The sequence below is a fragment of the Marmota flaviventris genome, chromosome 13, assembly GCF_047511675.1.
Source record: "Marmota flaviventris isolate mMarFla1 chromosome 13, mMarFla1.hap1, whole genome shotgun sequence".
Lineage (NCBI taxonomy): Eukaryota > Metazoa > Chordata > Mammalia > Rodentia > Sciuridae > Marmota > Marmota flaviventris.
The window spans coordinates 42,511,006-42,523,476 of NC_092510.1; the positions used below are offsets into that span (position 1 = coordinate 42,511,006).

Consider the following 12,471-nt stretch of genomic DNA (forward strand, 5'->3'; position numbering starts at 1 on the left):
TGTGGGTAAATTCAATGCATGTTTTATAATGTATCAATATATCATTAGTTTTTCTAAATCCTAATTTAAAATTAATTTTGTTTCATCATATATTTACTAGAGATTTCATGTTGTTATATTTCATCCTAATAACAATGTAAATAAAATATAACACATTCTACAAGTTGAGTTTATGCTTTATATTAAAAGTCTTTTATATGAGTAATATAACTTTTGTGATATATTTTTAAAAAATCGGGAGAAATTATTTTTAGTGGTTGGTTAGAATCAGTTGCTCCTAAACACATTTGGAAATAATACAATTGAGACTTCATTATGGATAAAATTATTAACATAATAATCAGATATTGCTTCTGTAAAATATTTCTGAAAATTAAGTTTTGTAAAGCTCATTAATACTGTACCCCGTCTTTTTTGCATTCATAGTGGTTACTGGGTCAAATTTATCACGGAGCTTGAGCATTTTTACGTGAAGTAGCTGAAATGATACAAGGCCTGATCATATAAATAAAAGCGCTCCTCAGTGTTTGGAGGATTAAGTGCTTAGCTACTTATAGAAACATTAAAAAACTGCTCTTCTTTCTTAACTTTTATTTTATTCCCAGAATCCTTGCTTTTTTCCACTTTAGAAGCTTTTCACTTGTGACTGAATCATTACATCTTCTTTATCTTAGGTTCTTCAAGTAGCCTTGTTTTGGCAGGAGGACTCTGTTCAAAATGGGATTTTTCCAAGTGCGAGAATCTTTGTTCATCTTGAGGCAGCTCTCTCACCCTCACAGAGTAGTCATGTAGGGAACTCACTCTCTGTGTGATGAGTGTGTTTTAATCACACAGTTACATACTTGAAAAAGTTCAGCCTTAAAGCCATGCATAGTGGTGGAGGGCATGGTGTGGAGAGGAGGTGATGATGGGCTGCTGTGCTGTCAGTTGCAGAGGGCAGAGGCTCTGTCTACAGAGGGACTGCTGTGGTGGGACTTTGTCTTACCTGCGATATCAGGCTTTTGTGAGTCTTGGACACATCATTACCAAATATTTCTTCAAGTGGTTGGCATGAGCTTCATTGATACTTCTACTGAAGCTGGGATATTAAAAGGCAACTTAGAGAAAGCCCAACTTTGCCTGCCTTAAGGAATGAACTAGTATCCCCTAGGACAGAAAATCCTCTTTGTAGGTTAGGCCTGGTTAAAGTATGGACAATTTTAGGGCTGGTCTTTGGTTTGGTGAAGGAACAGAACTATGGAGTTGGGTCTTTTCTCAGGATGGAGGCCTATGGATCTTATAGTTTCTTCCCAATATTGGGGATAGAAGGAGGTAGGTTCTGTCCTGCTTACCTTTCTGGGCTGTAGTTCCCTAGCTGTTCTGTGGTAGATTATATTAGATGTGTCAGGTTCTCATCTGGGCCTTTGTGGATGGGACATTTTGTGGCTTCTGTGCAAGTGGCAGGATGAATTTTTAATACTGAGATGATGAAACACCAGTGATTTAGAGGGACAATTGGCAATGACACTTGTTCATATGAAATTTTATCACCATCTCAATGTTGGGCATGTGATGACACAGTGCTTCTTCAGGAGCTGCTTCTTTTGGTGATGGTGATATAACATGCAGCAAAGTAGTAAGTGGCATCACAGACTGGAAGTACACTTCCCAAGTTCATTCCTCCTTCTCTTCCTTCTTCTGCTGCAGTTCCTTCTCTTCTTCTTCCTCCTCCTCCTTCCTCTCTTCCTTCTTCTTTCTCCTCTTACTCCTTCTTCTTTCTTTTTGTTCTTCCTTCAACATCCTTCTTTCTCTTCTTTCTTTCTTTCTCCTCCTTCTCCTTCTTTTACTTCCATTTCCCTCCTCCTTCCTCTTTCCTCCTCCTTCCCACCTTCCCTCCCTCTCCTCTTCTCTGTACTGGGGATTAAAACCAGGGCCTCATGCATGCTAGGCAAGTACTTTACCAGAGAGCCACATTCCCAGCTCTGTAACACAGTTTTTGTGAGCCTTTGTTTCTTCATCTGCCAATTGGGATTAATGATAGTAATTACTTAATTCTTTTCATTCTTATAATAGAGTTATATAAGAATGAATCCGGGGCCTGCTGAGAGGCTGAGCCGCCCCCTCCCCCTGCGCCGGCAAAGTAGAGGGAACTGTGACCACCCACAGAGCAGGCCCAGCGGCCTGCTGAGGTGCAGAGCCGCCCCCCACCCCCCGCGCCTCCCAGGTAGGGGAACTGTGACCACCGACAGAAAAGGCCCAGTGGCCTGTGGCGGGACAGAGCTTCCAATCACTCCTGCAAGGTAGGCGGACCTGCGACCCACCGGCAGAAGAGGAGCAGCGGCCTGCTGAGAGGCAGAGCCACCCCCTCCCCCTGCACCGGCAAGGTAGAGGGAACTGTGACCACGCACAGAGCAGGCCCAGCGGCCTGCTGAGGGGCAGAGCCGCCCCCCACCCCCCGCGCCTGCCAGGTAGGCGGAACTGTGACCACCGACAGAAAAGGCCCAGTGGCCCACGGAGGGGCAGAGCTTCCAATCACTCCTGCAAGGTAGGCGGGCCTGCGACCCACCGGCAGAAGAGGAGCAGCGGCCTGTTGAGAGGCAGAGCCGCCCCCTCCCCCCGCGCCTGCAAGGTCAACGGAACTGTGACCACCATCAGAACAGGCCAGACCTGCAACCGAGAGACAGAACAGGCCCAGTGGCCTGAGTAAGGGTAGAGCCGCGCCGCCCCCCCCCCCCCCCCCGCGCCTGCAAGGTAGGCGGACCTGCGACCCACTGGTAGAACAGCCCCAGAGGCCTGCAGAGGGGCAGTGCCGCTGCCTGCGCCTGCAAAGTAGGGAGAACTGCGACCACCGACAGAACAAGCCTAGCAGCCCGCAGAGGGACAGAGCTGCCGCCCGCGCCTGCAAGGTCGGCGGACCTGCTACCGACCGGCAGAGCAGGCCCAGCGGCCTGCCGGCGTGGTAGGCACATTGCCCCAATTGGAGGAGGGGCAGAGCCGCCGCCCGCGCCTGCGAGGGAGACTTTGCAACTATACAAGACCAATATAAATATATAGGGGGAAAATTCAATAGCACAACAGTTTCACCAAGTAGAAAGGAACGCGAACAGTATGAAGAGACAAGGAAAGAACGGACCACAAGCAATGCAGGTCAATTCAATGTTAGAAGAGGTAATAGCTGCAGCAGATGGAATGTCAGATAAAGAATTCAGGATATACATGCTTCAGATGATCTGGAGTCTCAAGGAAGACATCAGACAGCAAAATCAGACAATGAAAGATCACTTCAACAATGAATTACATAAACAAATCCAAGAAGCAAAAGATCAACTATACAGGGAGATAGAGGTTGTAAAAAACAAACAAACAGAAATCCTAGAAATGCAGGAAGTAATAAACCAACTTAAAAACTCAATTGAGAATACTACCAGCAGAGTAGAACACTTAGAAGACAGAACATCAGACAATGAAGATAAAGTATTTCAACTTGAAAAGAACATAGACAGCTCAGCAAGACTGTTAAGAAACCATGAGCAGAACATCCAAGAAATATGGGATAACATCAAGAGACCAAATTTAAGACTCATTGGGATACAGGAAGGGACAGAGTTTCAAACCAAAGGAATGAGCAATCTATTCAATGAAATAATACGAGAAAACTTCCCAGACTTGAAGAATGAGACAGAATCCCAAATCCTAGAAGCCTACAGGACGCCGAATGTGCAAAATCATAAGAGACCCACACCTAGACACATTATAATGAAGATGCCCAACATACAGAATAAGGAGAGAATTTTAAAAGCTACAAGAGAAAGGAAGCAGATCACATTTAGGGGTAAGCCAATCAGGATAACAGCTGATCTTTCAACACAGACTCTGAAAGCTAGAAGATCCTGGAATAACATATTTCAAACACTGAAAGAAAATGGGTTCCAACCAAGAATTGTGTTTCCAGCGAAATTAAGCTTCAGGATGGAAGATGAAATTAAAACCTTCCACGATAAACAAAAGTTAAAAGAATTTGCAGCTAGAAAACCATCTCTTCAAAACATCCTTGGCAAAACATTACAGGAAGAGGAAATGGAAAATAACAATGAAATCCAACAGTGGGAGGTAGGACAGTAAAGGGGGAAAAATAATCAAAGAGGAAAACAAACCATGTTTAGTAACATAAATAAACAAATATGGCTGGAAGAACAACCCATATCTCAATAATAACCCTAAATGTTAATGGCTTAAATTCACCAATCAAGAGACACAGGCTAGTAGAATGGATCACAAAACAAGACCCAACAATATGCTGCCTACAGGAGACACATTTGATAGGAAAAGACATACATAGGCTGAAGGTGAAAGGTTGGGAAAAATCATATCACTCATATGGACTTCGGAAACAAGCAGGAGTGTCCATACTCATATCAAATAAAATAGATTTCAAGCCCAAGTTAATCAAAAGGGATAAAGAGGGACACTACATACTGCTCAAGGGAACCATACACCAACAAGACATAACAATCATAAATATATATGCCCCAAACAATGGTGCAGCTATGTTCATCAAACAAACTCTTCTCAAGTTCAAGAGTCTAATAGACCACCATACAATAATCATGGGAGACTTCAACACACCTCTCTCACCACTGGACAGATCTTCCAAACAAAAGTTGAATAAGGAAACTATAGAACTCAATAACACAATTAATAACCTAGATTTAATTGACATATATAGAATATACCACCCAACATCAAACAGTTACACTTTTTTCTCAGCAGCACATGGATCCTTCTCAAAAATAGATCATATATTATGTCACAGGGAAACTCTTAGACAATACAAAGGAGTAGAGATAATACCATGCATCCTATCTGATCATAATGGAATGGAACTGAAAATCAACGATAAAAGAAGGAAGGAAAAAGAATATATCACTTGGAGAATGAACAATAGGTTACTGAATGATCAATGGGTTATAGAAGACATCAAGGAGGAAATTAAAAAATTCTTAGAGATTAATGAAAACACAGACACAACATATCGGAATCTATGGGACACATTGAAAGCAGTTCTAAGAGGAAAATTCATTGCTTGGAGTTCATTCCTTAAAAAAAGAAAAAACCAACAAATAAATGATCTCATACTTCATCTCAAAATCCTAGAAAAAGAAGAGCAAAACAACAGCAAAAGAAGTAGAAGGCAAGAAATAATTAAAATCAGAGCTGAAATTAATGAAATAGAAACAAAAGAAACAATTGAAAAAATTGACAAAACTAAAAGTTGGTTCTTTGACAAAATAAACAAAATCGACAGACCCTTAGCCATGCTAGCGAAGAGAAGAAGAGAGAGAACTCAAATTACTAGCATATGGGATGAAAAAGGCAATATCACAACAGACACTTCAGAAATACAGAAGATAATCAAAAACTATTTTGAATCCTTATACTCTAATAAATTAGAAGATAGTGAAGGCATAGATAAATTTCTTAAGTCATATGATCTGCCCATATTGAGTCAGGAGGATATAGACAACCTAAACAGACCAATATCAATTGAGGAAATAGAAGAAACCATCAAAAGACTACCAACTAAGAAAAGCCCAGGACCGGATGGGTATACAGCAGAGTTTTACAAAACCTTTAAAGAGGAACTAATACCAATACTTTTCAAGCTACTTTGGGAAATAGAAAAAGAGGGAGAACTTCCAAATTCATTCTACGAGGCCAACATCACCCTGATACCTAAACCAGACAAAGACACTTCAAAGAAAGAAAACTACAGACCAATATATCTAATGAATCTAGATGCAAAAATCCTCAATAAAATTCTGGCGAATCGGATACAAAAACATATCAAAAAAATTGTGCACCATGATCAAGTAGGATTCATCCCTGGGATGCAAGTCTGGTTCAATATACGGAAATCAATAAATGTTATTCACCACATCAATAGACTTAAAAATAAGAACCATATGATCATCTCCATAGATGCGGAAAAAGCATTCGACAAAGTACAGCATCCCTTTATGTTCAAAACTCTAGAAAAACTAGGAATAACAGGAACATACCTCAATATTGTAAAAGCAATCTATACTAAGCCTCAGGCTAGCATCATTCTGAATGGAGAAAAATTGAAGGCATTCCCTCTAAAATCTGGAACAAGACAGGGATGCCCTCTCTCACCACTTCTGTTCAACATAGTTCTCGAAACACTGGCCAGAGCAATTAGACAGACGAAAGAAATTAAAGGCATCAAAATAGGAAAAGAAGAACTTAAATTATCACTATTTGCAGATGACATGATTCTATACCTAGCAGACCCAAAAGGGTCTACAAAGAAACTATTAGAGCTAATAAATGAATTCAGCAAAGTGGCAGGATATAAAATCAACACGCATAAATCAAAGGCATTCCTGTATATCAGCGACAAATCCTCTGAAATGGAAATGAGGACAACCACTCCATTCACAATATCTTCAAAAAAAATAAAATACTTGGGAATCAACCTAACAAAAGAGGTGAAAGACTTATACAATGAAAACTACAGAACCCTAAGGAGAGAAATAGAAGAAGATCTTAGAAGATGGAAAAATATACCCTGTTCATGGATAGGCAGAACTAACATCATCAAAATGGCGATATTACCAAAAGTTCTCTATAGGTTTAATGCAATGCCAATCAAAATCCCAACGGCATTTCTTGTAGAAATAGAGAAAGCAATCATGAAATTCATATGGAAAAATAAAAGACCCAGAATAGCAAAAACAATGCTAAGCAGGAAGTGTGAATCAGGCGGTATAGCGATACCAGACTTCAAACTATACTACAGAGCAATAGTAACAAAAACAGCATGGTACTGGTACCAAAACAGGCGGGTGGACCAATGGTACAGAATAGAGGACACAGAAACCAATCCACAAAACTACAACTATCTTATATTTGATAAAGGGGCTAAAAGCATGCAATGGAGAAAGGATAGCATCTTCAACAAATGGTGCTGGGAAAACTGGAAATCCATATGCAACAAAATGAAACTGAATCCCTTTCTCTCGCCATGCACAAAAGTGAATTCAAAATGGATCAAGGAGCTTGATATCAAATCAGAGACACGCCGTCTGATAGAAGAAAAAGTTGGCTACGATCTACATACTGTGGGGTCGGGCTCCAAATTCCTCAATAGGACACCCATAGCACAAAAGTTAATAACTAGAATCAACAAATGGGACTTACTCAAACTAAAAAGTTTTTTCTCAGCAAAAGAAACAATAAGAGAGGTAAATAGGGAGCCTACATCCTGGGAACAAATCTTTACTCCTCACACTTCAGATAGAGCCCTAATATCCAGAGTATACAAAGAACTCAAAAAATTAGACAATAAGAGAACAAACAACCCAATCAACAAATGGGCCAAGGACCTGAACAGACTACTTCTCAGAGGAGGACATACAATCAATCAACAAGTACATGAAAAAATGCTCACCATCTCTAGCAGTCAGAGAAATGCAAATCAAAACCACCCTAAGATACCATCTCACTCCAGTTAGATTGGCAGCCATTATGAAGTCAAACAACAACAAGTGCTGGCGAGGATGTGGGGAAAAGGGTACACTTGTACATTGCTGGTGGGACTGCAAATTGGTGCAGCCAATTTGGAAAGCAGTATGGAGATTTCTTGGAAAGCTGGGAATGGAGCCACCATTTGACCCAGCTATTCCCCTTCTCGGTCTATTCCCTAAAGACCTAAAAAGAGCATGCTACAGGGACACTGCTACATCGATCTTCATAGCAGCACAATTCACAATAGCTAGACTGTGGAACCAACCTAGATGCCCTTCAATGGATGAATGGATAAAAAAAATGTGGCATTTATACACAATGGAGTATTACTCTGCATTAAAAAATGACAAAATCATAGAATTTACAGGGAAATGGATGGCATTAGAGCAGATTATGCTAAGTGAAGCTAGCCAATCCCTAAAAAACAAATGCCAAATGTCTTCTTTGATATAAGGAGAGTAACTAAGAACAGAGTAGGGTCGAAGAGCATGAGAAGAATATTAACATTAAACAGGGATGAGAGGTGGGAGGGAAAGGGAGAGAGAAGGGAAATTGCATGGAAACGGAAGGAGACCCTCAGAGTTATACAAAAGTACATACAAGAGGAAGTGAGGGGAAGGGGAAAAATAATACAAGGGGGACAAATGAATGTCAGTAGAGGGGGCAGAGAGAGAAGAGTGGAGGGGAGGGGAGGGGAGGGGGGATAGTAGAGGATAGGAAAGGCAGCAGAACACAACAGACACGAGTATGGCAATATGTAAATCAATGGATGTGTAACTGATGTGATTCTGCAATCTGTTTATGGGGTAAAAATGGGAGCTCATAACCCACTTGAATCAAATTGTGAAATATGATATATCAAGAACTATGTTATGTTTTGAACAGCCAACAATAAAAAATTAAAAAAAAAAAAAAAAAGAATGAATCCGGGGCTCGGGTTATGGCTCAATGGTAGAGCACTCGCCTAGCACGTGCGGGGCCCTGGGTTCTATCCTCAGCACCACATAAAAATAAATAAATAAATGAAATAAAAGTTAAAAAAAAAAAGAATGAACCCAATAGAGTTTTTATAAGAATGAAAAGAAATAATATGTATAAAGGGCTTTGCATGTATTGCTGTATTATAACACACTCTTTCTTCAACTCTCCCTTTACTGTTAGGTAATGGTTTCTCAGTTGGATTTAATGTTTTCCTTCTTTCAATGTATTTTCCTCTCTCTCTCTCTCTCTCATACACACACACACACACACACACACACGTGTATGTATATATATGAAAAAATGTGTGTAACAGGTAATTTCTGCTGTTAGATTATGTGCACTGTCTTCTCCAAATTTTTGTTGTTATGAGGATGTGATGATTGCTCTAGTCTTTATTAAAACAGGACTTGTTCTATTCTGTCCTGGACTTCCTAATCATTTTATCACCACAGAGACAATAAATTAGCCTTGTATTTTGGCTAACTGGGACTCACCTGTTTATAGAAATGACAGAGGCTTAAAGTTTAGAGTCCAATTCAGTGGGAACAGATTTGTCTTTTCAACATGGCAAGAGCAGGATTTTGTCAGTAGATAGAAATTGATGGAGGTAGGATACATTGGAGCAGTAAAGGTGGCTTCTTTTTATTTTTTAATTTTTTAAATTTATTTTTTAGTTGTAGATAGACACAATATCTTTATTTTATTTTATGTGGTGCTGAGGATCGAACCTAGGGCCTCACACATGCTAGGTGAGAGCTCCACCGCTGAGCCACAACCCCAGCCAAGGTGGCTTCTTTATTCTAGTGGAGTCCTATCCTTATCCTGCCATTCCCTATGCCTTTCCACAGGTACAAACAGTTGAACAAGGTGAGTTTTATAACATAGACCAATGACAATCAGTGTCAACAGGAAAGAAGAGGATTGGGTAACTTCTTATAATGCTCTGAGCTGTGAAATTGGAGCCAGAACCAAGTTGAGCACTGGAAAGCTGTCTCTGCCTGCCAGGTGATAGCTAAGCTGCCACTTAATGCAGTACAATACCTTCTGGTGTTTCATTTGGGTGGGGAAGCGTGGGTTACAAGAAAGAACTGAGAATTGTTGGGAAAGAAACTGCTTCCTCTTTATATACCATTTTAGCATCCCTAAAGTGTTAATTGGATTGTAGTGTGTGCACCTTATTTATTCTGTATTCCTCCTGTATGTTTCAACACAAATCCGCATCTACATGTTCATTTCTCAACATTTAAGTGCTGAAATGCCATGAGAATCATTTATTCTTTTCAGTACTTTTGAGAAGGTATTACTTTGGCTTTACTTTAGGGTAGTATTAGGAAAATCTTCTGATATTGAGAGTTGAATGATGGAATCTTCTCTGAATTTTATTTTTATTTATATTACAATGAATTATTACTCCATTTTCTCTTGATCCATAAATAAAATGTAGAACAGCTGGTATCTATTCTAGTTTTGACTCATACATTCTGAATATTATTTATGTTGTTTCTTTGTATTTTTTTCTTGCCCCATTTTGGTATGCAGTGCAATCCCTGCAAATATTTTATGTCTATTCTGATGGTGGAAAATTTTAAAAAAGTATTTTTTAGTGGTAGATGGACACAATACTTTTATTTTCTTTTTGTGGTGCTGAGGATCGAACCAGGGCCTCCCTCACACATGCTAGGTGAGTGCTCTATTATTGAGCCACAACCCCATCCCCTGATGGTGAAGTTTTCAAGTAGTTATTTATGAATACATTCTTAACATCACTTACAACCAGGCCACAAGAATATATGGAGTACCTATGAAGGGAAATTTAAAATAGAATCTTTTATTTCAAGGCAGTTACAATCAGGAAGAAGTGTTGGAGGAGCTAATAGAGAAACAAAGAATATAGATGGTAATAATATATAAAAATTTATATTTCCTCCTGAAGAAACCCATCGTTATGGTAGGAGGAGAGATATGTCTGATTCCTGGGTTAGGTGACAGTTCTTAGGGAATGTTTTAATTAATTCTTCAATGTCCAGTGCATTAATAATGTGTTTTTAACTCTTCCTTTCAACATGCCAATTGTGATATCTCTTTTTTTTAAAAATATTTTTTTAGTTGTAGTTGGACACAATATCTTTGTCTATTTTTATGTGGTGCTGAGGATTGAACCCAGTGCCTCACACATGTGAAGTGGGTGCTCTACCACTGAGCTACAGCGCCAGCCCAATTGTGATATCTCTTATGTATAACCAGTGATGTGAGTTGCATTAAAGTATCAAAAATGTGAGTGTGCGCACACACACGTATATACATATGTTCCTTCTGCAAACTGTACTTGTTACGATTTTAGAGAGATTCCTAATCATCAATCATGTGCCAGAGGTTTATTGGATCAAGTGCAGTTTTAATTTTGTAAAGCAAGTACGTAGCTTCACAGATGTTCATCAATAGGTGATTGGATAGACACATGATATGTTTGTAGGCTGTAATATCATCATTTAGGAATGAGCTAGTTGTTTACATGCAATGGAATGGTTGTGTCTTGAAAATTCTGGGAGCAAACATACATTGTATGGGGGCTGGGGTTGTGGCTTAGTTGTAGAGTGCTTGATTAACATGCGCGAGGTACTTACTCAGCACTATATAAAAATAAAATAAAGATATTGAGTCCACCTAAAACTAAAAAAATAAGTATTAGAAAATACATTGTATGATTTCTTTTGTAGGAAGTCCTAGGACAGGTAAAGTTAACTACTGTTGAAAGGGATCAGAACAGTGGTTGTTACTAAGGTAGGATTTTATGACAGACTAGGGATTGTCTGGGGTGAAGTATGAGGGAGCTTCTTTGGTGGTAAACTGATGGGGTTGTGGTATATGATTGTGTACATTTGTCAAAACAGATCAAACTGCATATTATCTTGAATATTGCACTGTGTGCAGATTACATCTACAATAAAATGTACTTTTGATTTGAGTTGGTAGGATAATTGAAAGTGTGGCATTAATTTTTTTTAACAATTTTGTTATAAGAGCTAATTGATAATAGAGTTTCTGAATGAGAAAAAAATAACACTTTTTAAATTCTTTAGAAATATTTGTCAAAGAGGAACTTTGCTTCATTTTGTCCAAATCCATCAGTATTGTTTATATTATTTTATACCTGTTTAAAGATTCAGAAGTATAAAGTATCTTTTTGGTGCTAGGATAGAAGAAACATTTTTAAGGTCAGAAAATGGAAAACTAAGATTATAATACTCCATATGAAGGAGTGAGTCATAATTTAATAATTTATTCTCAAAAAGAGGTAACACTAAAGATTTTTGCTTTAACCAATTATGTGTGTGTGTGTGTGTGTGTATATATATATATATATAAAATCTTTGATGATTGTATATGAAAAGCAAATGCTTCTAATTAAAATATGGAAGCATAATAAATTTTAGGCTCCTAACATTAATGTAAGTTAATTATAGTTAAAAATGCATTCACATATGCTTACATAGGTTTGAATGAGTCCTTGGATAGAAATTTCACTATTAAAAGGACTACAGTTAATTGAATGTTATGTAAGTTTTAGAAAGAATAAGTGGGTGAATACTATCAGTTTTGCCAAAAAGAATTCATAGTATTTTCTGTCCAATACCCAATGCTTTATTAATGTGTTTTTAACTCTTCATTTCAACATGCCAATTGTGATATCTCTTTTTTTAAAAAAAATATATATTTTTAGTTGTAGTTGGACACAATATCTTTGTTTATTTTTATGTGGTGCTGAGGATCAAACCCAGTGCCTCACATGTGTGAAGTGGATGCTCTACCACTGAGCTACAGCCTCAGCCTAATTGTAATATCTCTTATGTATAAATCCAGTGATGCAAGTTGCATTAAAGTATCAAAAATGTATGTGTGCGCACACACACGTACTTACATATGTATAAAGCTAATGTGAATAAATTAGTTTGAATAACTTAA

General features: G+C 38.5%; 1 protein-coding gene across 8 annotated transcripts in view; it reads left to right on the top strand.

Moving 5' to 3' along the window:
• Kdm4c (lysine demethylase 4C) overlaps positions 1 to 12,471 on the top strand; it is a 394,812-nt gene that overhangs the window by 121,317 nt on the left and 261,024 nt on the right. The window lies entirely within an intron of this gene.